Source organism: Scylla paramamosain, chromosome 5 (genome assembly GCF_035594125.1).
Source record: "Scylla paramamosain isolate STU-SP2022 chromosome 5, ASM3559412v1, whole genome shotgun sequence".
NCBI classification, from domain to species: Eukaryota; Metazoa; Arthropoda; class Malacostraca; order Decapoda; family Portunidae; genus Scylla; species Scylla paramamosain.
In genome coordinates, this window is record NC_087155.1 from 1132501 (window position 1) to 1159702 (window position 27202).

Below are 27202 nucleotides of genomic sequence, written 5' to 3' on the forward strand. Positions count from 1 at the left end.
TGGCAATATTCAGTACATACAGTTGGCCAGCCAATATTGTGTATATGCAGTTAGCGAGGCAATATTAAGTATATACACTTGGCAAAGCAATATTAAGTACAGATGCCTGAACAACTGCAATATTACAGTTGGCCAGCCAATATTGAGTATATGCAGTTAGCGAGGCAATATTAAGTATATACACTTGGCAAGGCAATATTAAGTACAGATGCCTGAACAACTGCAATATTACTAGAGTTCCCTAAAGTAGTTATGACAAACTCCACTGTGCTTTCTTTTCAGTTCATGTTGTATATGTTGTAAATGTTGATATGATATATCTTTAATGATTTGCATATAAACTGTGATGGATAATTCTCTCTCTCTCTCTCTCTCTCTCTCTCTCTCTCTCTCTCTCTCTCTCTCTCTCTCTCTCTCTCTCTCTCTCCCCATTTATATACTTATCTATTTATCTATGTATCTAGCTATCTATCTGTCTCTCTGTCTGTCTCTCTATCTACCTACTATATTCTACCTACCGCATCTGCGTACTATATTCCTAAAAGACTGTAATCCAAGACAAACTTTCAATATTCACTCCAGTGCACTTCATGCCTGCAGGTTGGTTACGAATTAATAAATAGACTAATGAAATGGCAATACTACATTTTCTAAAAACTGGAATCCAAAATGAACACTTAATATCTACTCCAGAGTGATTGGAAATCATGGACGAATGAACTACAGTGAATTAGTCATAAACACTGCAATTTCTATGGTAATATTCCTGAAAATTCTGTAATCTGAAATAACTTGATATTCTGGAGTATCATGTGAGTCTTTCAATAGCTTCCCTTGATGAATGGAGTTCTTATAATTCACCCGCCTTTGTGCAGCTGCCCCAGGTAGTGATGCCACAAAGTCCACTGAACTCCATGTCTGAATAGAAATTAGTGTTTGGAATAATTAACTGTTTCATAATGGGAGTTCTATAAAGAGTTGGGTGCAGCATTCCTTTTGATAATCTCCATGTTGCCTTTTCATTCCCTTCCCTTATCTTCACATTCCTCCCAGCACTTTCTCGCTAATCATCCTTATCCCTCGTTCCTTTCTTCCTTGCTCCTTCCTTTTTTTCCTTCCTTTTTTCTGAGCCATGAAATCATTCAATCAATAATATTCAATTAATAATATTTTTTATCCCTTTTTTCTTTATCTCCCTTACTACTCTTTCGCTTATCATCCTTTTCTCCTTTCTTCCTCTCTCCTTTTTTTTCTTCCTTTTGTTGCACATTTATATCAGTCTATCAGTCAATAATCCTTTCTCATCCCAACATCTTATCCTTTCTATCCTTTGCCTCTTCCTTTCTTCCTATGTAACCCATTCCCAATGCATGCATCGTTCTCTCCTCCGACCTCGCATCCTTTCTTCCTTCTCGCCTTCCTTTCCAATGCTTGTTCTCTTATCTACTCTTACCTCATCTCTTCTCTATCCAAACATCCTATCTTCCATCTCTCCTCATTTTCTTCCTTTCCCTTTCCTTCTTCTTTTCCCTTCTTTTCCGTTTACTTTACCATCTCTCTTTATCTTTCCTTCCCCCTTATCTTCCCTTCTTTTTCTTCCTCTTTCCCTCTCACTTCTGTTCCCTCTACCACTTCTCTCTCCGTCTCTCCTTCTTCCCTATCATCTCCCTCCTCCTCTCCCCATCATCTTGCCTCTCTCCCTAGGTTTATCCTTCTCTATCTCACACAACGTTACGCCTCCCCATCAAATTCCCCTCCCTTCCCCTCCCACCTGCCTCCCGTCCTCCCCTCCCCTTCCTCTGTACCTCACCACCTCCCCCATCCCACGCACCTCGTCACCCTGGGAACGCCTCCAGCACCAGCAAACTGTGTCCCTTTAAATACAAAAATATTTCAGGAAAATGTTGCAGCCTCATTCTTACATTCCAGGGAGCTTCACCACCACCACCATCACCACTATAACCATCATCATCACAACCACTACTGCCACCACCATCAACACCACTACCATCACCACAACCACCACCAATATCATCACCACCACTACCATCACCACCACCACCATCGTTGCATCAGCCATTAAGAGTATCTGGATACTTTTTTTTTTCTGTGTGTGTGTGTGTGTGTGTGTGTGTGTGTGTGTGTGTGTGTGTGTGTGTGTGTGTGTGTGTGTGTGTATAAGCGGCTCTAGCCAAGGGCAACAAAAAATGGTGAAAAAGGTGTCAGTCCCTAAAAAGGACAGTCCGAAAGCAAATCTAAAATTACATTGAAAAATCACAGCCCTGACTCACTTAACGCAAATACACCACCATACCAAGAACCCTGCTCTCCCCCACAAGCCTTACGCTTCACTAGGCTCACCAAGTCAGCTTTCCCACGCTACCGACGCGACGAATTTCACCGAGTATTATTTTTCATGGCAGCTAATATTTCCCCCTGAAGGAGAAGGTTGACACCCGCCGGCGTTCCAGTGCCGCCTTGGCTGAGGCACGACACTGACAAATGTGGCGCCGCTTGGGTCGCCGCCAACAGTGCTGAGAGTGGAGGGTGAGGCGCGGGATCCTGTGTGTTTTTGGTGGGACTCACACGGCACGCTGGATGGGACAGTACACGTAGGAGTGTGGAAGACTATAGCAGACGATAATTACAGTAGTACGGACACGCTAAAAGGTGCAGGGGAGTTAAGAGACTTTGCTGGAAGGTTAGTGAGGATCAGAAACTTATATGGATGTGGAAAAAAAAAAATGCACACCAAGAAGTAATAATAATAATAATAATAAAACAAGCCATACAACATACATAACAAGAACAAGATGATGCACAAGAACAAGAACATGAATAATATGAATTCTGCTCCTTTAAACACTGCAGGACAAAAAAATAAAAAAAGTAACGTGCTCCCCATATGCGTTGACTAATTAGCGTGTGAGCAGCATTTAATACAAAGGCTTAGCGTGACAAGTTTGCTGAAATATTGGGTGACGAATGTGACGGGTGTGTGTTATTGCCGACACTCCGATGTGTTTATATAGCACAGGCTCTCCCAGCCTTGCAATACACAATGTATAATTAGCTTATAGTTGTGAGTCCGTATTTCTTTCTACCTTCGCCTTGAACTGTCTAAAGAGGGAATTTTCAAAACACTTCTTCAGTTTTGGGCAATTCTCTTTTAAGTTATCACTTTGTCAGGACTGGTACCTTTAGTGGACCTTTTTTTATAATCTTTTGTTGCCCCAGGCCTGTGTTCATCTTACATAACAACGCTATTATGCGAATAGAGCATCTTACGAGTAACTACTAATGACAGATCGGCCTCGTACTTAATCTCGCGTGCCTTAGTTCCTCGCCTTACCGCGTCTAACCGTAACCCTTGTAGTATTACCAATATAATAATGCATATTATCAGTCACTACCAAGAATGAATAAATAAGAATAATGGTAAATCGGTCCCGTACTAAATCTAGCGTCCTTCAGTTCCTCGACTTACCGTGTCTAACCTAATCCCCTCGATGCTCTCCAGTTCTTTTCCAAATCATTAATACAAAAGTGGCCTCCGCGTATCTCAAGTGGCCGCCTCTAATCGGTGGAAGCCGGATTTGTTCAAACGGGAGGGCAGCGCCAAGTGGTCAGCGTACCGAACTGGGGAACTCAAGTAAGGGTTATTGAATGTTACCACGTCTTATTTCGACAAGATTTAAAGCTCTGGTGGAGGTTATTATGGTTTTCAAGGGTGTTTCCATGATTTTTTATAATTTAATAAATTGCTCAGGGTAAAAAAATAAGTTAGGGCCGTATCCTGAAACACCTCTGCGCTGCTTCTCTACTACTTTAAATTCAAAGGCTCGTACTTGTACTCGGACGGATTAAGGGTGTTTTTTTGGTTCTAGTGACAGATTAACAAGATTCCTACATTATTAACAGGAGAAACACTCTTGGGAACCCGGCTAATCATCTGTGTGGCCTTTGAAAATAGTCATGGCGAGAGAGCATAGTGTTTCAGAATACACGCTTTAGTACTACTGCGTGGAGTACAGAGGGACACTCCAGCTTATACCTGATAACGTCAACCCCTCGCCTGCGTCACCGCGGCACGAGCTGACCACCCAAACCTTCAAGAATTAAGTCCCCAATCGACCCACCAACAAAGCCTACAAGTATCGGTGCCTCAGGATGTATGAAAGATAAATATAAAAACAAGGGCAGGTCGCCGGCGGCCGCTGACCACTTGCACCGCTGTGGTCGTTTTTTCTTACTTATTTATTGCCTGAAAACAAAGGGATGAAGGGACGGATGGACGAGGTGAAGGTAAAAAAAGTAGTGGAGGAGTGGATCAATAGTATGTGTGTGTGTGTGTGTGTGTGTGTGTGCTCGCGCGTGCACACACAGACAGAAAAAAGAAAATCAATTAATAGACAAACAGGCAAACTTTCCTTAATTCTTTGAGGTTAATAATCAAGGATTGACACGAAGGAATATATAAATTGTCAGCAATTTTCATATTACTATTATCATTATCACATTACAGTATAATAGAGTAATCATATTATCGCATTACTGTTACTGTTGTCATTATTATTATTTTCAATATTACTATTATCATTATTATTATTGTTATTATTATTATTATTATTATTATTATTATTATTATTATTATATGATTATGTTTTTTTGTACCACCACAGTTTTGCAGCACATTTGATTTCCTCTGATACAAAAACGTTGTATAATCCCTCTTATTAATTCCACTTTGTTATATTGGAATTATCGCGACACACACACACACACACACACAGCGGCAGATATAGTGGTGATGGTGGTAAAAGTTAAGTAGGTATGAATTGCACGCTGGCTCGCTCATCCCCTCGTCTACCAATGTATTTATACCCACAGTCTTTTCATAAGTGGTGGTGATAGCTGTGGTGGTGGAGGAGTTGGAGGCGATAGTCGAGGTGGTGGCAGAAATAGTGGTGGTGGTGGTGGTGGTGGTGGTGGTGAAGTTGGTATCAAGTGGACGCTGGCTCCCTCGTCCCCTCGTCTATACATTTATTCCCACAGTCTTTTCATGAGGGCACAAAGGGGCAATCTCTCCCCCCGCACGTAGAATCAACAAGGTGAGGCTGTTCCTGATGGCGCTCCCTCGCCCCACGCTCCACGCAGGGTCGCCTTTAGAATTGCACACATTCACTCTATTGGTTCTGAAGTAAAAGATAACTCTCTCCGTTACACAATAGCGAGATGTTGAAATCTACCTTGAAATTGCACCTAAACTCTACTTTTTAATACTCCCAGGCTACTTTATTCAGATTTAACACTATTGGGAAAGGAAATGTACGAGTACTTCGGAAACCAATAGTGTTGTAATTCAGTCTTGACTTGAATTTTTCTTTCCAGTTCAAACTAAACTATTTTTTTTTCTTCTGTGTTACTGTGCCCTGTTCATTTTACTTAGCGGAAACACGGTGCTAGGTAAATCTATCTTCAGAATTCTCACTACTGCACCACTATACTATTCTTCGCTGTTTTTAATGAGCCTTTTCCGGGTGTTTCTATTTTGTTTCATTCTTTCCCTTATTCTTTTGTCTCATGTGTTTTATACTGAGTCTTTCCACCTTTCCTGGGTCTTCCTCATCTTCCGCTCACCGTGAAAGCAGCCATAGATAGGATCATATTCTGAAACACCTGCGCCGCTCCCCCACTACATTCAAAAGGCTCTAGTTAAAATTGCAGAGTTTCTTAAGAATATTTTAATGGTTCTAACGACAGATTATTGAGATTTGTACACTATCAACAGGAGAAATACTCTTGATAATCCGCTTAATGATCTTTGTCGCTTTTGAAAATAGTCGTGGCGAGAGAGCAAGGCGGTTCAGAGTATGTACCATAAACAGGAGAAAAGGAAGAGGCAGACGAGTAGTCTTACAGCAATTACCAATAAAGACGTGAAACTTCTCAGCCACAGCAACACTACAAAGACTGAGCACTTTCCCCGAAGCCTGACAGAAAAAAGATGGAAGGTTTAAAGAAGAGATCCCACTGCAATTCTCCCCTGTAATGCGTCACTCCTCTCCGTTTTCTAGGAACAATGATAGCAAATAAAAGAGAGCTGTGATAGAAACGTGATCAGAAACACGAGACATTCACGACTTTCTTTTTGTTGGCGGAAATTACTGGCAGAAATAATAGGTAGCATATAGTTATGTACGATTGCCCTAAATGGTGATCGTTACAATATCCAGTAATAGAAATTGATATATAGACCAATGAACTGCTCCATATTGAGAGGTCCTCAGTGACTAAGAACAGGATATATGACAGGTGAAAGTACATGACTAATATTCATTCCTGAAAGCCTTTGAATATGTCTGTTACTTAGCGCAACTGTACCTGACCCGGACACAAGGTAACGTGTAGTGCAGTGGAAGGAAAAAGCGATGTAAAAACGTGGTTCAGCAAGAAAAAGCCCCTCTGGTCTGCCATAAAGGTGAAGTGGTCAGACCTTCGCATTTGGTTTGGGTAAGAAATCGTGCAGCAGCAAAATCTCAAACCCAGCGAGTCTGAAAGTTAATGTCATTGCCGATACTCTTTTTTGACGGGAAATGACTGATAGTTTTGAGTGGGTATTTCCGTGTTTTCTTGGCATCAATTATCCTTGTGATTGTGTGCGGGTAATAGAAACACTAGAACCAACTCTAGGGCTGAGAACAAGAAGGGCCAATGTCATAAAACCATGTTTTGAGAAAAACGCATTTGAAAAATTGCTTCCTTTATTAAAAATCAGGCAAGTACAGCAAACGAAAGCTTTTTTTTTTCGTGATTACTTGCCTTTTAACCTGTATTTCCTGTCCAAGGCATTGCATTATTGTTTTCACTTTGAAGAAAAAAAAAATATTAGACCAAACTGAAAATTTTAATTCCTGCAAATTGTGCAAAAAAAAAAAAAAATTGCATGTATGGAGAAAAGTTTTTTAAACATTTTGAAGTTAAGCTATATCGTTCTAGTAGCTATTCTTACAATATCTGTAATATTCTTGCTTGGAATGAAAGAAAACATCCTAAATCAATGGCTAAAGAAAAGTGAAAAAAAAAAAACAAGATTAATTTACAAACTCAAGTAGAATAATCAATCACTAAACAAAAATTGATACATTTTTGACATACTGAGTAACATCCTCAATCAATGGCTAAAGAAATTGAAAAAAAAACAAGATTGATTCATTAACAAACACAAGTAGATTAACCAAAATTAATAAAAAATTATATTTTTTTTAACATGTAGAGTTCAATAGAAAAGTAATGATCCATAGTCATTATGACATCAGTCATAACACTCACACAATGGGTTCTTCATCTAAATAAACATCATCTGAAGCATCTTCTGCTGCCTGCAGGCTTCTGTAAAAATGTCTGCTTCCTGCAGAAATAAGTGGAAGGAGATCCATCAAGTCCTTCAACTTTTTGGGTGGAATTTTCCTTGGTCCCTCTTCAAGCTGTGGGAGAATCCAAATGGGTGGTCTTCCTTTTTCCTTTCTTCTTAAATCAAAATGCTGCAGTGCAGCATTTTGGAAAAAGGATGTCCAGCACATAATCTGGCCAATTTCATTTTGATTGTATTCCATCTTCTTAATTTTCATCCAATTTACTTGTTGCCCATTTTTATCTTTGTGGTGGTTCACCAGGGGGCCAGCAGACATATACAAACTTTTAAAATTAATGAAATCTGCTGTTTGCATTTCAGTCACTTGTAACTTATTTTTTCTATGGATTGCTCTTATTGTTGTGCTCCAGTCCCGTGGCACCTCAATGTTTGTAGCTGTTTTTCTATATTTTTCTATCAAAGCATGTACTGTGTCTGCTTCCATGTGTGTATGGCCAGGTTCTAAGAAAGAATGTGTTATTTTTATCCCCTTACTCCTGGAAACATGCATAAGCATGGCTGCAAATAAATGGTTCCTATTTTGGCCACCACACGAGTCACTGTATAGTCGAATGTCCTTAATGTCTTCTGGGAGGCCATTCAACCATTTCATTACACATGAACCTATTTCTTGGCCACCTCTTTTAGCAATAGTTTCATCCCATATCATGCAGTGTGCTTTATTTCCATCCACACTTGTTTCAAAAATGGTTAAGTTATATACAGCAAGTTGTCTCTTGTAGTAAACTATTCCTGTCTGCAACATTGGGCAAGGCAATACTTTCTGGAGGTCAAAGGATGCAGTAACAATTCCTTTGTTTTTAAGAGCAAGCTCTTTATCAGCTCTTTTTTCATTGTAAGCCATCTCTGCTAGTTCATGGTGTTTTGCTTTCTCTTCTTCAATGCAGTTTTTATCATCCTCACTAGCAGTCATTAGAGATGCCTTAAAAGTATCACATTTTTCACAAGTGTCCTGGGATGGGTGATGGAAGGACAGATTGAACTCTTCATTGAAGATTTTTCTGTACATTGATTCTTTTTCTGGTGGTGAGTTGTTTTCATGGCAGTATTTTTGGTACAATCGATACATCTGAGCTATTGTGAGATCTGGATTCAAATATTTTCTTTCTGAGTCTGCCCTAGCATAATGACTTTTCCAGGCCGGAAACTGGTTGATATGCTTCTTAATCATCTCTAGTGATTTGGGAGATATTTTCTTCTGTTTCCCATGTTTTCCTCTTCCATCTGGTGCTACAATGCCACTTCCAGACTGTCGCATCTTCTCTGTAACAATCCTAGCTCTCTTGAGCGTAATACCAAAAGTAGATAAAAACATCTTTTGACATACTTCCTTTTCAGGTATTGCTTCTTTAAGAAAGTAGTGCCTTGAAAATCTTCTTCAGCTTTCACCTTCACTGCCTCGCAACCGCTGACTTTTCTTATTTTCTTCAATAATCAAACCACAAAGGATTTGATTTTGTTCTTCAGGTGTCGCATTTCTATAATCCTGGTATAGCCTCCTCCGATCCTCTTCTTTAAACTTCTCATAGCACCTTCTCCGACAGCTTTCTCGGCATGGACTTCTCATAGGTTGAGCTTTATTCAGTTTTCCTGTTGTGGATACATGTTCTTCTCCTCTCGCTTTCTTCTTTTTGCGAACATTTCTCTCCCACAGTGAGGGTTGCCTTAAACGCTTTCTACTTTGATGTCTTCCTGTTGCCGGTACATCATCTGTTATGAAAGAATTATAACAAGTCAGCACAAATTTAATGAATATAATGCCATTCTTAGCCTAATAAATAATATTCATAAAATTTTTTTTATTAAATTTATTAACGTAATCGTAAAATTTGCAATATCTGAGTCTATAAACTGAAGAAAAATATAGTTTATTACCTAGGATGTCCCCTTCTTCATCACATTCATATGAAGACGGTTCGTAGTCTTTATCAACTACAGAATCATCTGTATCACTTTCCTCTTGGTTCTCCATTATGACGACCTAGTGAGAAGACTGCAGGAGGGAGACTAGTGGGAGAGCGTGATGTGAGCTGTCAGGCAGGGGACTGTGGCTAGCAGGTTGATTCATGTTGCATCTTGACAATGTCTGATGTACTCTAACGTACATTCACTGATATCACACACATTACTACTGATTTTGATATTAAATAAATAGTAATAAGTCTTGCAACCACATTACTAACAAACAATGGTTATAAAATTATAGTATTATTTTTTTTATAAAGTTATGTACACATGTAAATTATTAACATCATTGGGTGCAAGAAAGGCTGGAGTTGACATTGGCCTCTCACGTGGCCCTCTATGGTTGTAGTAAATGAATGCAACAAGGGCCAATCTCAACATTGGCCTTTCTAGCATGAATATTTTCATTTGTTACTCGACTTTGGCTAGAATAGAGCGCTTATTGTAGCTCCCTGAACCCACGGACGACATTGGCCCTTATAGCACTGATACAGATATAAATTTTTAGTTTAGTGATGGTCTTATCTTCAATTGGCCATTTTTTGACATTGGCCCTTCTTGTTCTCAGCCCTAGAACTAATACTCTTGCATCTGAGGGCTTGACTGGCACGCTGTGAGCCTCTTAATGAAGGTAGGTGATCCTCTCAGCCACCAGTGTAATAGACAGGAAGCATTCACATCTGTAATTTAACCTCTGCCTCAGCTGGGATGGTTGTGAATAATGAATGCATCGAAGGTAACATCATCTGTTACTACCGTAAAACAGTGAACACACACACACGCACATACACAGAGCGAGAGCGAGAGCGAGAGCGAGAGAGAGAGAGAGAGAGAGAGAGAGAGAGAGAGAGAGAGAGTCAAACATAGTTTAATCTGCAGACGAGAGGAAAGAATCTTGCAGGACAAACAAATGCTGTTTAATGTACTGAACTCAGCAACCTCGCTCACTGTCCTCGCTTCACGGTGAATACGGAGCCGGTTTTGCCTCCGTGGCTTCACAGCGTAGAAGTATACAGCTCTGCCCAGCTCTCACCAGCAGCGGTCTCCGCCGCCCCGAGTCGTCCACAGGCAGGAATAGCGAGGCAAGTTTCCCTGGTGCTCGCTGCAGCAGTCGTTCAACTCCACTCCAAACTTGCAATACCTTTGTCCCTCAGCGGCCTCGCCTGCAGCGCGGCGAGGCGGGGCTGACCGGACGGTGACCTGCGCCCGCTTCCCTTCCATCAGCTTTATTTATTCATTCTTTATATATATATATATATATATATATATATATATATATATATATATATATATATATATATATATATATATATATATATATATATATATATATATATATATATATATAATATATATATATATATATATATAATATATATATAATATATATATATATATATATATATATATATATATATATATATATATATATATATATATATATATATATATATATATAATATATATATATATATATATATAATATATATATATATATATATATATATATATATATATATATATATATATATATATATATATATATATATATATATATATATATATATATATATATATATATATATATATATATATATATATATATATATATATATATATATATATATATATATATATATATATATATATATATATATATATATATATTGTTATTCTTTCATTCTTAAAGGAGTGTACTCGTATGTAAAATATTGCTTCACACAATGCCTCGCTGCCACTGAACTCTTTTTCCCATCAGAGAAGTTAATCTCCTGTTCTATGAAATATTCTCTTCTTCACATTTTGTATCAACTATAAAATGATAAGAGTGAACGGCTGGCATGTTCATGATTTAACGTCAACCTAAAGCACATATTATATCTGGTCAGACAGACTGCCCTACTTCGCCGACACACAGAAGCATAACCACAATTCGCAATCTCTCTCTAAGAATGTGCGACACTTACGTACGAACCTGGAACCTGGTAGCTTATTTCTTCTACCGTCAAATTTGTTTTTTATATGCTCAACTTTTAAACTACCGTCATATCTACTTTCTCAGGATTCAGTACGAAGTTAAGATGGCATTTTGCAACGTTTTGTGGAAGTTCCTGAGATTTCAAGGGTGTTATCACGATTCTAGTGGTAGTCTAACAAGGACACTGCACCATCAAAAGGAAAATCTCAAGTGAGAACCCGGCCAATAAATAATTTCTCTGATCTTTGAAAAGTTCTCAGGAGAGTCATAAGTCTTTCACAACCCAGACGACGAAGTATTGGTCTGGTCATGTGTTGTTGTGACCTGTGTTGCAATTGTATGTGCCAACAAGATTAATTTCGAGATATTTCGTAGTGTTCACTTCCCCCCGGCAACCTTGCGTCACACAGCAAAGGACAGCACACGTGACTGTCTGCCTCGAGAGGGTTTGTTAACACTCCAGCCGGACAGATACTCTCTCTCTCTCTCTCTCTCTCTCTCTCTCTCTCTCTCTCTCTCTCTCTCTCTCTCTCTCTCTCTCTAACTTGTTATTGTTATTATCACCGGGAAGAAAAGGAAAACAAAAGAACAGAGAAAAAAAAAGAAGACAAGAACAGCAACACCAACAATAACAGTAATTGTAGCACACACACACTCAACACCACCACCACCACCACCACCAAAACAACAAGAACAAGAATAACAACAACAACAACAACAACAACAACAGCAAGAATAACGACAACAGACAACAACAACAACAGCCGACCAACCAAACAAAAACAAACAAACAAATGAAGAAAATAAGCACTGGAAAGAAAACACAAAACAAAGTGGACAAAAATATAATGGACTTTCTCTCCTGCTCCTCCTCCTCCTCCTCCTCCTCCTCCTCTTTTTTACCTCCGCCACGTACATCACAGCCCAGCGTGCTTTATTATTTCACAGTGGCGTCTTAATGTAATTCACGTAACGCATTCCCGCACCTCACCACTCAGGCCGCCGCTTGGTTGTCTTTAGTGTTCCAAAGCTGGCGGTAAATTACTGTTTTGGAGTAATTTAACTTCTTTTTTCGAGAGTAATGGAGGGGTGACAAAAAAAAAAGTGAAGAATTCTGGAAATCAAGAAAATATTGCGGTACCTGGTATTAGGGTTAATGTTAACTTAGTATGTAGAGTTGAAATGTTAATCTATTATGATCAAATAGTTGAACCGAATATCAATAAACATTAAAACTACTGTATAGTCTTAGAAAAGAAGAAATATGTACCTAAGTATGTGGCATGCCAAGAGTATTTTGAGAAACAACAACAACCACAACAACAAAAACAACAACATCAGCAGCAACGAAAAACAAGAAGAAAAGAAGAGAAACAAGAAGAAAACAAGGAAAGCAAGAAGAATAACAAAACAACAACAAAACCAAAAACACCACCACTACCGATAACAACAACAACAACAACAACAACTACCACCACCATCACCACTACCGCCGCCGCCGCCACCGCCACCACCACCACCACCACCACCGAGGTTAAAGCAAACACACAAAAATATGACGAGCATGAGTTTTCTCTGCCCACACACGCTCCTCCCAACACCCTGCTGTGTAACTCTTCCCTCTCCGTGTTTCCCTCGCCCAGTGCTTTCCCTCTCTCCCCAAACATTCTCCCTCCATATAACTATTCTTCCCCCCTTCCCATTCACACCTTTTTGTTATCCACATCTCTTTCCCCCATCACTTTGCCTCTCACCCAGCCTTCTCCCCAAATATACCCTCCCCATTCACACTTGTCCCTAAAAACTTACTCTTCTCCTCTCTCCCGTCGTCCTCTCCCACGCATACCCATCCACTTTCTCTCCCCTTCCCGTATTCTCCCTCTTGACTCTTCGCCCCCGCACTCCTACGGTTCCCTCCCCACGCACACGCCTCGACAACCTCTATTAGCCCTACTCTCTCTCTCTCTCTCTCTCCCCTCCTACATTCACTCCCTAGCTTTTCTCTGTCCCTCCGCCCACTCACGCACACACACACACACACACACACACACACACACACACACACACACACACAAACACACACACACACACACACACACACTCACCCACCCTTCGTCTGCAGGAACCTTCTCACTCTCTCGTCCCCCCGTCAGCTTTACACAAAACACTTTCCCAAGATGCTTCTACTGTTTCACGCTCCCCATCTGAATTTATTTATATCATTCAGTGTTACCCTCTTCTCTCCTCCTCGCGGTGTAAGGGTCACGCCTCCCTCGCTACTCTCCTCGACACCATTACGCTACTTTTGGCATAAACGCATTACTTGTGCGTACCTTTCGGCTCCCTGCGGCTCAGGTACGCTACAATACGCTTAATGTCCGTGATTCCAAGCCGGGCTGTATGTTGGCTCCGTCAGCGCCAGAGAGCGTGCTTTGTGCTGATGGCGCTAACGTGTTTGCTTTGTTTTACCGTGGCAAACAAATGTTGTTTTCATATTTCCGTCCCCCATTTGTACTGCATCCCACTGTTGCCGCCTCCCCGTGTTCCTTTCTCCTTGACGCGACAAAACGTTGCTGCCGTTGAACAAATGGGCGGATTTTACTAGACGCCTCAGGGTCAGTAAGGGGATGGCGGGGTGGCGTGTTGCCTTAACCCGCACTTACCATTTCAGCCACGAGTCACCGCCAAGCCATATCTTCCACTAGTCACTGCAATACTCCCTCCCGCGCGACAGTGATTTTCCTCCTAAGACTGCGCCGCTGAACATAAGAGACCACGGGACAAACAAATAAGGCGTCGGGGAAAGCGAGGGTTGATGAGAAAGAGGAGAGGTAGATGTGTATTGTCTACCTAAATAGAAGAGGATAAGGTTTAACTAAGAGCCTGTGCAGAGGAATGAGGGCTGATGAGAAAGAAGGGACGGTATACTGAGAACCTGTGTGTGTATTGTCCCTGTAAATACAACTGAGGGTTAACTGAGTGCCGGAGCGAAGGTTTAATTAGAAGATGTCATTACAGGTGAATATGTCCTTACTAAATCTATGGGAACCACTGTAGATGTCCGTGTTTGTGTTGTGGTTACCTTCGTGTTGGTCTACAATGAAGAGGAAGAACCTATTGTACTCTTGATCTAGGGCCAAGGCATGACTATTGTATCATTCACCTTCCTGTACGAGTTACCGTCTGTACATTGCATATTTTTTTTTTACTTTTTAACTAACTTGCGTGACTCCTCGCCTGTCCATAAGGGAAGTTACCGTCAGTACATTGCACAAATTCTCTTCTTTTTACTAAACGTGCGTGACTCCTCGCCTGGCTGTCTACGAGGGACCGTTAGCTTGAGGGGAACTAGAGATACGGGCGGTGCTGTGTGCCATCACGAGTCAGCCTAGCAATGTGCATGTCTGTCTCTCTAGCAACTCTTACTTGACTGTACTGTCTTTGTCACGTATTCCACATTTTGTTCTTTAAGTTATGATGCTGTTATGTGGTCTGAATTGTTGATAGATATGTTTTTGCTGTCCTTTCACAACACAGAGCATAAATTATTAAGCGTGTGACAGAAATGTATAAGGTGATTCAATATTTCAGAAGTCACGAGGTAAGGATTGAATATACAGAACAAATTTGAACTCTAAATAGAAATACTGCAATAGCAAGAAATACTGAAAAAAAAACACGTAAAAACAACAAACACTGCAGCGGTAAGCCAGTGGCAGAACACGTAAGCTGCTTCACCATTCAAAATGTGACTGAACCAAGGGTCAGCAGCGTCCAACCCGCGGGTCAGTGTGGCCAGCAGAGGCCAACCGTCCGACCCACAGCCTTGTTTAGTACAAACATTGCATTCCGGCCCACGAAACACGAGGCAGAACAAATTGAAGTCTGCTGAACAATATTCGTTAGGACATGTGGCCGGCTGGTATCTCGTCATTCAGGGATAGCCTCCGCCCCGTCCTGCCTGCCGACACCACCAGTCATCATATTAATGTGCGGGTTTGTCAATACAGTTCATATATACTATACATTATATACCATGTAGCTACACTGTACACTCCGTCTGAAATTTCATTTGAAGCTGTGGTAGTAGTAGCAGTAGTAGTAGTAGTAGTAGTAGTAGAAGATTTCTAGACACCTCTCATAATTTTGGATTCTCCTTTGAACTGTCCTCTTTAGGGTCAGTTCATGCCTTTCACATTTTTGTTGCCCTCGGCCAGAACCACTCTTACGTAAAAAAAAAAAAAAAAGGTAACCGAACAATACTAACAAGCACCTCAATCCCACGCAGCACCGCATCAACTCCACACGCCAACAACAAAACACACAAACGTAACACTGAATACAAACTTACTCCCAATGAACGACACATCATTCCCAGTGATAACCACACACAACACACCCACACCCCTCACACCCACGTGGCGTTAAATTCACTCCTACAGACACCAAACGCGATGATGTGTCCAGGCGGAGACATAAAGAACCGCCTCATGAAGCACATAATTATACGAGTGAAGGGAAGGAGGCCCCACGGACACCCCTAAGTATTGTGTGTATAGGACTAGATACGTGACGCCTGGGGACCTCCTCCACCCAGCCAACCACTACCAATCATAGGGATCCTTCGTCTGACGGAAACCAATTGCATGTGTCGGGAAGAGAAGGCGAGGGAAGGAGGGAGCTTGAGGTGGGGAGGAGAAAGCGAGAAGTGGAGCAAGGAAGTAGATAGAAGATGGTAGGAGAAAAAGGAAGGAAGGGGAGGGAGGAGAAGGGAAAGAACTGCAAAAATAGGAGGAGGAGGAGGAAGAGGGAAAGAAGAGACAGGGATAATATAAAAGGAGAAAGGAAGGAGGGAGGAAGAGAAAGAGAAGGAGAAGAAGGAGGTGGACGAGGGGAGGAAGAAGAGGGAGATAATGGTAAGATGAAAAAAAAAAGGGGAGGAAGAGGTACCGAGGAAAGAGAAATTGGAGGAGGAGGAGGAGGAGGAGGAGGAGGAGGAGGAGGAGGAGGAGGAGGAGAAGGAAGAGGAGGAGGAGGAGGAACATATCTATCAACGGATGCTGATGTGAAGTACCAAGAGGCGGAAGAGAAGGGGAGTGGAACTGGAATAAATGAACGAAAGGGGGAGGAGGAGGAGGAGGAGGAGGAGGAGGAGGAGGATGTGAGATTGGGAATGGGAATGGGAACGAGAGGATCCTGCCCGTCAAGTTGATCTGGAGAGAGAGAGAGAGAGAGAGAGAGAGAGAGAGAGAGAGAGAGAGAGAGAGAGAGAGAGAGAGAATATTAAGCGAGGAAAGACGACTAGGACGAAAAAAAGTCTAAATAACACTGCTTCTGTAACATTCCTTACATTATATAACTGATGGCCTTTATAACACTACTACTATCTCATCCCTCCATTCCAGGCATTCAGTGTTGTCAGTCGGGCATCGGCAGGTCGTGGCGGCAGGACAGCGCCAAGCCCGAGGTGTTCATTCAGCCTCACGCAGGTTGATGGGCAGTCATTTAGTGAGTTGGGGGAGAGCTGTGGCAATTTGCGGCACTGTGTCTGTGTCTCCCTGCAGGATCTCACCACACTAGATTGTATTGCAAGAAAATATTATGCAGTAAAAGCAAGCGTCGAGAAAACTGCTGCTAATGTTTTTGTTCATGTCTTCCACGTGGTCTGTGAGGGATCAATGCTTACCATTGATTTCTTGATCTTCCTTCGTCGTCTATCTACGAGTATACCAGAGGTTCTAATACTTTGATGCTTAGTGGCACACTCTGAATGGCGCACCAACCATACAGTAAGTTTGATGTAGACTCACTAAAAGCCACAAATCTAACACCATACCTATCGAGGAAAACTTGGCGGCGCACTTTGGTGATAGTCGCGGCGTAGTACTTTATGTCGTCTTTACATCCTCACGCCGGGGTTAGCTCTATCCTGTGTTGTCCCTGACGCAAAGTGATACATTCCGGCGTCTGTCTTGCCTTATTATTGTTGCAGAATTAACATTCTATCTGAAAATCTTTTACAATTCAATTTTAAATAATGTACTACTGAGACCCGTCTCATTTCAATGCATAGCAGCATAAAAACTAGTTTAAAAGTTGTAACGAAGTTTGATTAAATCTTAAAGTTTTAACTCATTCCTTAATTAATATCAGAACAGCATCAATAGATATTCTTTAGATGCACATCATGGAAACCGTATATAGATGGAATAAGTCACAACAAAGATATAATGATAACGATGACTGATTATAAGAGAAATTGCTATGATGCAAGAACGAACTCACAGTTTTTTGGTGTGAGCAGAGCACGGCAAAACAGAGCTACCCAGATCCCCACAGCCGCACATTACAGGCCTTTGCTTCCCTACACTGGCGCACTGCATGTAATCATTGCTCCTTAACGTAGAGAAAGATTTGTATCTTTGAATGATCTAATTCAGCACATTAGAGGAGGAGGAGGAGGAGGAGGAGGAGGAGGAGGAGGAGGAGGAGGAGGAGGAGGACGGAGGAGGAGGACGGAGAGACTAACAAAAGATGAAAACGAGGTGGTTGAGAAGGACAAGGATGGAGGACGCTAGGAAATTTAAATACTAGTTTGGAATACGTGTTCTCCTGTTCCTAACTGACTTATCTCTGTCCCTCGACCAGAATATTCAGTTTTCCAGCGTGCCTCCACTTAGCTACAGTTGTGCCTTGTTAACCTTTCAACTGTTAGACAATTTGAGAGCTTACAATACTGCAAATAGGTCTGTAACTTAAAGAAAAATATATAAATAAATCGTTCAAATAACTTCCACCTTCTTTACTACGTCTGTGCAAATAATTTTTACGGTGCTGCTGATCTTTCAGTTTAAGAGGTTACAATACTATAAATATTTCTGTGACTTAAAAAATATATACAAGTAAATCAATCACATAGCTTCCTCCTCCTCCTCCTTCTGAGAATCGCTGTTATCGAAGATCGGTAACAAGAACCAGGAAATAAATAAAAAATATTGTATCCCTTAACAGTAAAACATAAAAAGAACAACAACAGAAAAGCAACTGCTGTGGTTTGTCGCTGAGAATCGCTGTTGTGGTTGGCAGAGAGGTGGAGAGTAGGAGACAACGCCATTCCTTCCTTGCATCTCCTCATTAGTCAGTGATGGACACTACATTTATGAACTCTGAAAAAATAGTCAGAAAATATAAGAATTTCATCCAGCGATTCTGGTGGAGCTCCAATATGTGTGTGTGTGTGTGTGTGTGTGTGTGTGTGTGTGTGTGTGTGTATGAGCTACACAGTGACATGCATCTGTAAAAGCACTCATTCCGCGCTCCAAGAAGTCAGAGAGTAATAATGTACGCAAATAAATATATATGCTGCTGTTTACACTAATTAAAACTAGGCACGGGGTACGTATTATTTTTTCATCAACATAATTCCACACACACAAAAAAAAATAAATAAATAAATGAATAAATAAAAATGAAAAATAAATGTATCTAAAAAAGAACAATATTCTTTAATTTTGAAAGACCCTGACATTTTCACTTTAATTTAATTTCATTTAATTTCTTCCCTTAATTTCTTTTCCTTTTCTTCTCTTACGTTCTATTTTTTTTAATTCCCGCTTTTTCTCTCTTCCCTCTCTCTTATTTTCTCTCTCTTTTGTCTCCTGAGGTAAGCAAACGTGACGGTGATTTTTAGCGAGGCAGCAGCGAGGCGGCGAGCACTTGTGTGTCCTGACGGCGCGTCGTGTCCCTGTCAGGTGCTTCAGGAGTTGGTCATTAGCGGCCAGGGAAGGCGTGGAGAGGGACGGACGTGAGGGCGGGGAGAGGAGGAATGGGACGAGTGAGTGGGAGGAATGGGGGAGTGAGGGGGAGAAGGGTGGAGTCAGCACGTGATGGGGGGAAAAAAAAGGAAGAGGGGATGAGGTATGAGGATAAGAAAGAAAGAGAAAACTAGGTCATGGAGGAAGAGGGCGAGGCGAAAGGGACGATGAAGAGGAGAGAAGAGAAGAACAGACTGGGGGATGACTTTAAAGGATGACGAAAAGGGCAATGAGGGAAAGAGGGAACACGAAGACGATGATGATGATGATGAAGCAGAGGAGGAGGAGGAGGAGGAGGAAAAGAGGAAAGGAAAACATTATGATGATTATAAGGAGGAAGACGACGACAGCAAACAACAACAACAACAACAACAACAACAACAACAACAACAAATATCAATAAAAACAAACAACAACAAGGACGAAGGTAAGAATGACAAGATCGAGAGGTCAGCGAGAAGATAAATAATTTTTCTTAAGGTCGCCGCTAACTGATAACGTCTCGAGGCTCAAGTCGGGAAGGAAGGTGAAAAATTATGCCCCAGTACCACTTACCATAACAAGACAGGGAGTCACGTATGGGGGAGAGTGATGGGAAGATAGCAGTAACAGCGCCAGGCTAAATATACAGGTGTCTGCCTCCAGTTCATGATAAATGTACCACGCCACCCAAAATACTTGTCTCCCATAGGTGTAGTGTTTTATTTGACTGTGAGGGAAAGCTATAATAAGAATGTTAAGGGGAAGGAAAAAAAAAAGAGAAGGAAGAAGAAAAGATAGAAAGAAAAAATAAGAGTAGGATGACGTAGAGGAGGAGGAGGAAGAAGAGGAGGAGGAAAAGGCTCACATGAGAACACCACTAATCATTTACATGCTCATTAAAGAAACCTTAGGAGAAAGCGAACCATTTCAGTATATGTGCCCATGATTGAACTCTTAACCTTTCTCCTGCCAGCTGAGCAACGCACCGCACAGCCACCCAACACGCAGGAGTATTGGGGATGGAAGATGTTTGTTGAAATAAGTATGGAAAGGTCACCAAGGCGTCAATCAGAAGCTGACACCAGGCTGGCGAAAAAAAAAAAAAAAGGTGCCGATGAAAAGACTGGCGGACGGACAGAAGAGAGTGAGACGCTACAATAAAACTGACGAAAGGTTGACAAAAGACTGGCAGGGGACAACCTCGGGACTGACAATAGACTCAGATCAAGGCAAAAGTTCCTCAAGGTGTGACAAATACTGACATGACGATTGACAAGAGACGTCTACACACTGACCGATGAGTTTATTGAAAGAAAAGAGTGTTGCCTCTGGGAGACGTGGTGACCCAAGTGCTGCTCAGCGTTAGGACGACACGCGGCGCGGTCATGGGAAGGCCGGTGACCGAGGCCATCCTGGGAAGAGTAATGGCCAGCTTCCGCACTGCCTGTCCCGCTATTTGTCCTCCTCTGAATGATATTTCAACCACAGAACACATGAGTACTGTCTCCGCCAACAATACATTTACTCCTCCAATACTGGGACTTCACTCCTGTATTTTATTGTTACTTCACTGCTTCTATATTTTATTGTTATTATCAATCTATGCTATAATTAATATGGGATACTTGTAACTTGCTCAAGAAGCCTAGAAAATTCATTCTTCCCTGCTTAAGAGACAAAGTATTGCCTTAATGGGGCTTGAATTGTACAACAGGAAACCCGCTGCCTCAACGCAACACCGCCACCACGACAGCAATATCAACAACACCAGGCACAAAAAGAGTTCCTCCCACCAAGCTGTGCAGATCAGCGGGGTGAGGTGGTGCCTAAGCCTCCCTATTGATCTACGGCGACAGTTTCTAAAAGTTTTGTGCCCCGAGCGGCGAGCAGTGAGGGAGAGTCGGCCGCGGGGAGTCCTGGGCCTGCTTCCTTTGTGGCCTGTGAACCTCAGAGGGAAGTTACAGTAGGGGGGTCAAGTACCGCCCGCCGCCTCGCTATATTCTTTACTTGTATAAAGCTGCCGTGCTGTGGACAGACACGTCATTCTCGAGTATCTTACTTGGTTATTGACCCTTCAAGTACTTTGCTTATCTGCCCGAGTATTCAATATTTTTTTTCATTTATTTTGATTTCGTAATTAACTATTTACTCATTTGTTTACTTATCTACTTATTCATGCGTTCGTTTCATTAATTGTTTGCCTATTTAGTTACTTTTAAATGTGGAAACTGGTCAAGAACACGAGAAGATGCAGAAGAGCATTTCAACTGCCATTAAAAAAAAAAGCTCGAAAAGTTTAAGTGTTGAATGGTCGCGGTTTTATCCTCAAAATCTACCTTCTGTGGATGAAAGAGCGAGAGAGAGAGCGAGAGAGCCAGCGAGCGAGCGAGAGAGAGAGAGAGAGAGAGAGAGAGAGAGAGAGAGAGAGAGAGAGAGAGAGAGAGAGAGAGAGAAGCAGACAGAGCAGCAGACAAACACACCGTACACAAAAAAAAAAGACAGACAGACAGTAAATACAGTCACACAGACACACGCCTTCAAAGTGAAGTATCAAAGCGCTCTCTCTCTCTCTCTCTCTCTCTCTCTCTCTCTCTCTCTCTCTCTCTCTCTCTCTCTCTCAATCTAAATCTAAATCTACCTGTATTTTCTTTCTTTTGTAGCGCCATTACTGTTTTTTTAAGGTTCGCTTTGTATCGCCTGACCAGGAGAGAGAGAGAGAGAGAGAGAGAGAGAGAGAGAGAGAGAGAGAGAGAGAGAGAGCACTTTTTACTATGCCAATAAAATTAAGTATATACGCTACACACACACACACACACACACAGGCCATAGAGAACGCTACACACACACACACACACACACAGGCCATAGAGAACAAGAACAGACGAGCGAGGGAGGCGAGCGAGGAACCATGAAACTAAAAAAGAAAAAATATAACTTTCTCCGCAGCAGAGAAAACACACACACACACACACACACAGAGAGAGCCATAGAAAGACATGATGCATATTTTTGAGAGAGAGACAGAGACAGACGAGACAAAAAAAAGCAGATAAACACGACAGATTTTCGGAATTAGAGAGAGACAAACTCAGACATACAGAAATAGACGGACAGAATCTTCATGTTTTGCAATACTGGGGTAGTGTATTCCATCAAGCATCTCGCCAAATCACCGGGAAGAGGAGGAAATTACTCTAATAAACCTACGAGAGAAATAACTTGCGTGGGGGAGGGAGAAAAAAGTGAAAAAAATAAAGCTGGAGAGAAAGAGCAGTTTTTCAGTTCAGAGGATCGACGTGGCGCAGCGGTAGAGAGAGAGAGAGAGAGAGAGAGAGAGAGAGAGAGAGAGAGAGAGAAACAGTAGAGAGGAAGAATAAATATAGAAGATGGAAGAAAGGGATAGAGAGAAAAACGTGGGTGGGAAGGGTGCCTGAGAAGGAGAGAGAGAGAGAGAGAGAGAGAGAGAGAGAGAGAGAGAGAGAGAGAGAGAGAGAGAGAGAGAGAGAGAGAGAAAGGGAAGAGAGAATAAAGAGGAGAGAGAAGGAGAGATGAATAAGGGAGGCGATAGAAGGAAAGGGTGAGGAGGAAAAGTGGTTCGGGAAGGGCGCCTGAGGAAGAGGCGGGGAAATATTGCGAAGGGGAATGCGGGGAAAAAGAAAAGCATCTCAAGCAGAAAGGAAAGAGAGGGGAGGAAAAGTGGAGGAAGAACAGGGAAGCGATCTGAGGGAGAGAGGGAGAGATGGTGCACGGTGATACAGAAGCAGGGATGGGGTGATGGGGGTGATGTGAGGCTGGGAGAGATAGGGATAGGGAGGGGAGGGAGAGGGGAGACGAGGAAAGATGAGGTGTGTAGGGTACGAAGATAAGAGGGAATGTTTACATGATGGAAAGAGGTGTGTGTGTGTGCGTGTGTGTGTAATTTCAGATAAGGCATATATACCTGGGAACGGTCACACTTACTTCCATTCATAATCTCTGGAGTATTTCATAGCAATCAATAGCTAATGATGGAATAGTTCAAGGATTATACAACATTAATTCGTAACTTTTGACAAGGTGATGGGATCTGAGCGTCTAACTTTACATACGCGTACGCTTTCCTGTGATACAAAAAATTGAGGGTTCAGCGTTCAAAATGATAAGCATGATGACGAAATTTTCTTTTGAATGGTCAGTCTGCTGGAGACGAACCTTTCAAATACAATCCCTTCCCTTACACATTCACCAGGAAAAATACACAGTGCGAGGCTCGGTGCAGACCACCCGAACTGCGCTGCCTTTGTTCTTTTGTTTCTTTACCTCCGCGCTCCAGAACTGATGCCCACACAGCAGCACCAATACTAACTGGTCTGATTACCTCCGTGACTGATCTGATCAAATCCAATGTTAACGGCACGAGGAGGGGACGCACAGCTGGGCTCGGCCACATTACAGAGCTGATAACACAAGGAAATCTTGGGACGGTTCCCAGGACGTGTGTTCGAGTGTAACCTTTGTGTCTTTTCAAGCATACGAGTCTATGTGGCTTTTCAAGCATACGAGCATTCCAAAGGTAAGAACTCCATTTCATAGCTATGAAATTATGAAAAAATATGCTATGACTCGTGATATTACAATATCTCTATATCTTGATTTCAGCAGGCGAAAATGTAGCTACATACCCGCCATTAACAACCTTAGTACCGAGTCTGTTCATTCGCTCATCACTCATTCACTTATCACTCCACATTATCTAACAGGCGTTAAATTCCAAGACCCGCCACGTGCCTCGAGATCAGCAAAACCCGGGGTTGCTAACACTGCAAAACCACACACAGCGAAGCATCGTAAAGTAGTAGAGTCTCGGGGCAGATGCTGAGTACAGCGTCTATTGCAAGCATGATGAAGGCAGCGAATGAAGCGTGAAATGCGTGAAGCGAAAGCGCGGCACGCGCCAGTACGGGTACACCCAATAACGGAAGGTCTAGTCTGGCTGAGGAGGCGAGGCTGATATGGAGGAAATGCTGGCCTATGTTCAGAAACTCTCTGCTTTCCCACCATGACTATTTTCAAAGGCCACAGATGATTAACAGTATTCAAGAGTGTTTCTCCTGTTGATAATGTAGAAAATGTTACTCTGTCTCTAGAAGCATAAAAACACTCTTAAAAATCCTTTATATTCTGAAACTTTTTGTAATTAGGGAAGGTGTGGTGAAGGGTGTCAGAATATGGTCCATTACCGCCTCCGTCACAACGCCCGGGTCACTGCAGCCACCCAGGAAAGTATTACTCTGATAAATCTTATACGACTTCATGCTGCTGAGGACGAATTGTTCATTGCCACCCTGTTGCTGAGGCGTCTTGCGTTAGCGAGTCTTGTTCGTGGCACTAACACTGACAAACGTCTAACACCAGCAACATACTATAAAGAATATCAACAACCAACACTGATATCGCTAAGGAAGCTCTGACACGAATAGAATTATACACCTGAGCACATCATTAGAATATACAGCGCAGTGTGGCGTCCTTGTCTAGCCGAGGTGTCATTCGTTATCCTCATTATATATCTATTTATTATTTATTCTGCTCATGGCGTGTTGAAGAGAATAAGAAGGATGCGACAAAACAACAGTCCCTGTACAATACATGACACGTTCTAGAGCACATGAACACAATTGTCAGTAGATCAGTAGAGTTTTCATCCTTGTCCTTGAATTTATCTGGTCTTAATATTCCTATAGATTCTGCATTAACATCTCAATAAGTAGCATTTAGAGAAATCAGTTGGCTTATCATCCCCGTTCTGGAATTTCCCCAAGTAATGTTCCCTATTCATTCTACCCGAAAAATCTGACAAGTGAAACCATCGTTGCTGGCTGGTTACAGTGGTGGTGATTGTTTTGGTTACCTTGTTAGTGGTGGTGGTGGTTGTGATGGGGGTGTGTTGGTTACAGTAATGGTGGTAGGGTTGGTGATGGTGGAATTGAAGGTTACAATGGTGGTGGTGGTTGTTACAGCAGTGGTAATGGTGATGGTGATTATGCTGATAACGACCACCACGGCCATTATGATGACTGTCACGTCGTTCACACCACAATGGCAGCCACTCACGCACTCTCTCTCTCTCTCTCTCTCTCTCTCTCTCTCTCTCTCTCTCTCTCTCTCTCACTGACATTCACCAAGACAGACATGACCTTCGGTGACCTGCTCCAATGACCTCCCTCCTCCCTTCCCTCACCTCCTGACCTTTTCTTGACCTCTGCACCTTCCCTTGATACAATGCCCTTACTTCTTGCCTGAACTACTCTCTCTCTCTCTCTCTCTCTCTCTCTCTCTCTCTCTCTCTCTGTCTCTCTCATATCAGTACAAGAATATAGGAAGTCAAGCATGACTGTCACTGCATCACGCTGTCCCCTCAACCCTTTCCTCCCATGCCCTCCTCCCTTACAAGTGCAATGATACACGCGACTAAACTATTGAACAATGGTAACGACCAACAATCATTGCCACTAAATACAATTGCAAATAACAGCTTCAAACTATCCGTGACACCACTGCACGATATTCATATGTACAGCATCACGGAAAACACAGTAGCGGGGATATAAGCTGCCGTGGGGAGCGGCAGGCTGTGGGGGGTGGGGGGAGGGGACTAGTATCAGTGACGTCACAAAGTCTACTTACCCTCAGTTATCATGTGAACACGTGTTATGAAATAAACAAACAAAACATGGTGACTGCACACCAAAGACAACAAACATGAATCAACAACTGTACCTCGCTGCTACTGCTGTCCGGCGTCGCCACGGAGTAACTCACGACAGGGAACACCAGGCCTCCAGCACCACACTCCCTGCTGCCAGCGCTCAGTACCCACGGCAAAGTCAGCTCCATGGAAGCTAGAGAGTCTAACGCTTCCTTTGCCTGCACTACTGCAAAGTACAATTAACGACCACTACACAAACTAATGACACCGGTGTTCAATTACTGAGGTGATTAACGCGCAATTCAGATATCCACGTGACCGCGCGGCGCCTCGTCCCTCGAGTGGTGACGCCAGCGTGGGACCTCCGCCTGGCCAATCTGGGACTCGGTTTGTTCTCGAGGTTCACTGCTTCGAGTCTTTCTCATACCTTTCTTTATTTCCGGTATCTGGTATGCCGGGATATGCCACTCAATTGCTGAATATTACACGGTATACAAAGGACGTATATGAGAGCATGAAAGGTCTACGAAAGGTTTATCTCAGCTCGGTTTCAAACATCTACGCTGACTTGAATCCATACCTCAAACGTCACATTGACAGATTCACCACCAAATTGTACTCCTGTAGTGTTCACGAGGTAAGTATGAGATTACACCTTATACAGAGAACATTTATCAGCATTGCAGGTTCAAGAAAGGCGAATTTTAGCTTGGTTTCAAACGGCAATCCATCCTGACCCGAGTCCTCAACTTTAGCATTACGTTGCCAGATTCACCACCAAACTGTATACATGTACTATGTATGCAGTAAGGATAGGATTACACGTGTTTTCAATGGAGATATGATAGCATTACACGAATGTGAAAGATGTATATCAGCTTGGTTTCAAATGCCTACTTACGCTTACTCCAATACGTATGTGTGTTGTGTATGTGTGTTGAAGTGCCACGTGCCTGATCCACAACCAAAGTGTATTGTTGTAGTGTGTATGAAGCAAGGATGAGATTATACCTCATACAAAGAACATTCAACCGCATTGCAGGGTTAAGATTACACACTATTCAAAGGACATGATACATTATTGGACTACGGAAAGTAAATCTTACCAAACGGGATCCACCCTGACTCGAATCCCTAAGTTGAAGCGTCGCGTTGCCAGATTCACCAGTAGATATCAATTCAACGCAAATGGTGACCTCCCAACACTATAAAAGAGAACAGAGAATACATACTCTTATCTACTTCTAAGTCATCACGTATCACGAGTGTCCAAACAATGAATAGCGTACGAATTATTTGTTAGATGTTCATTTTCTTGAGGCAGCGGCGACTCGGCACAT

The 27202-nt window shown here is 42.2% G+C and overlaps 1 long non-coding RNA gene across 1 annotated transcript in view; it reads right to left on the reverse strand.

The window, feature by feature from the left end:
* Positions 1–26255, reverse strand: part of LOC135100397 (uncharacterized) — a 75926-nt gene extending 49671 nt beyond the window's left edge. Inside the window, exon 1 of the long non-coding RNA XR_010268659.1 lies at positions 25934–26255. This is a non-coding gene — a long non-coding RNA (uncharacterized LOC135100397). The remainder of the gene's footprint in view (positions 1–25933) is intronic.
* Positions 26256–27202: the final 947 nt, after the last annotated feature.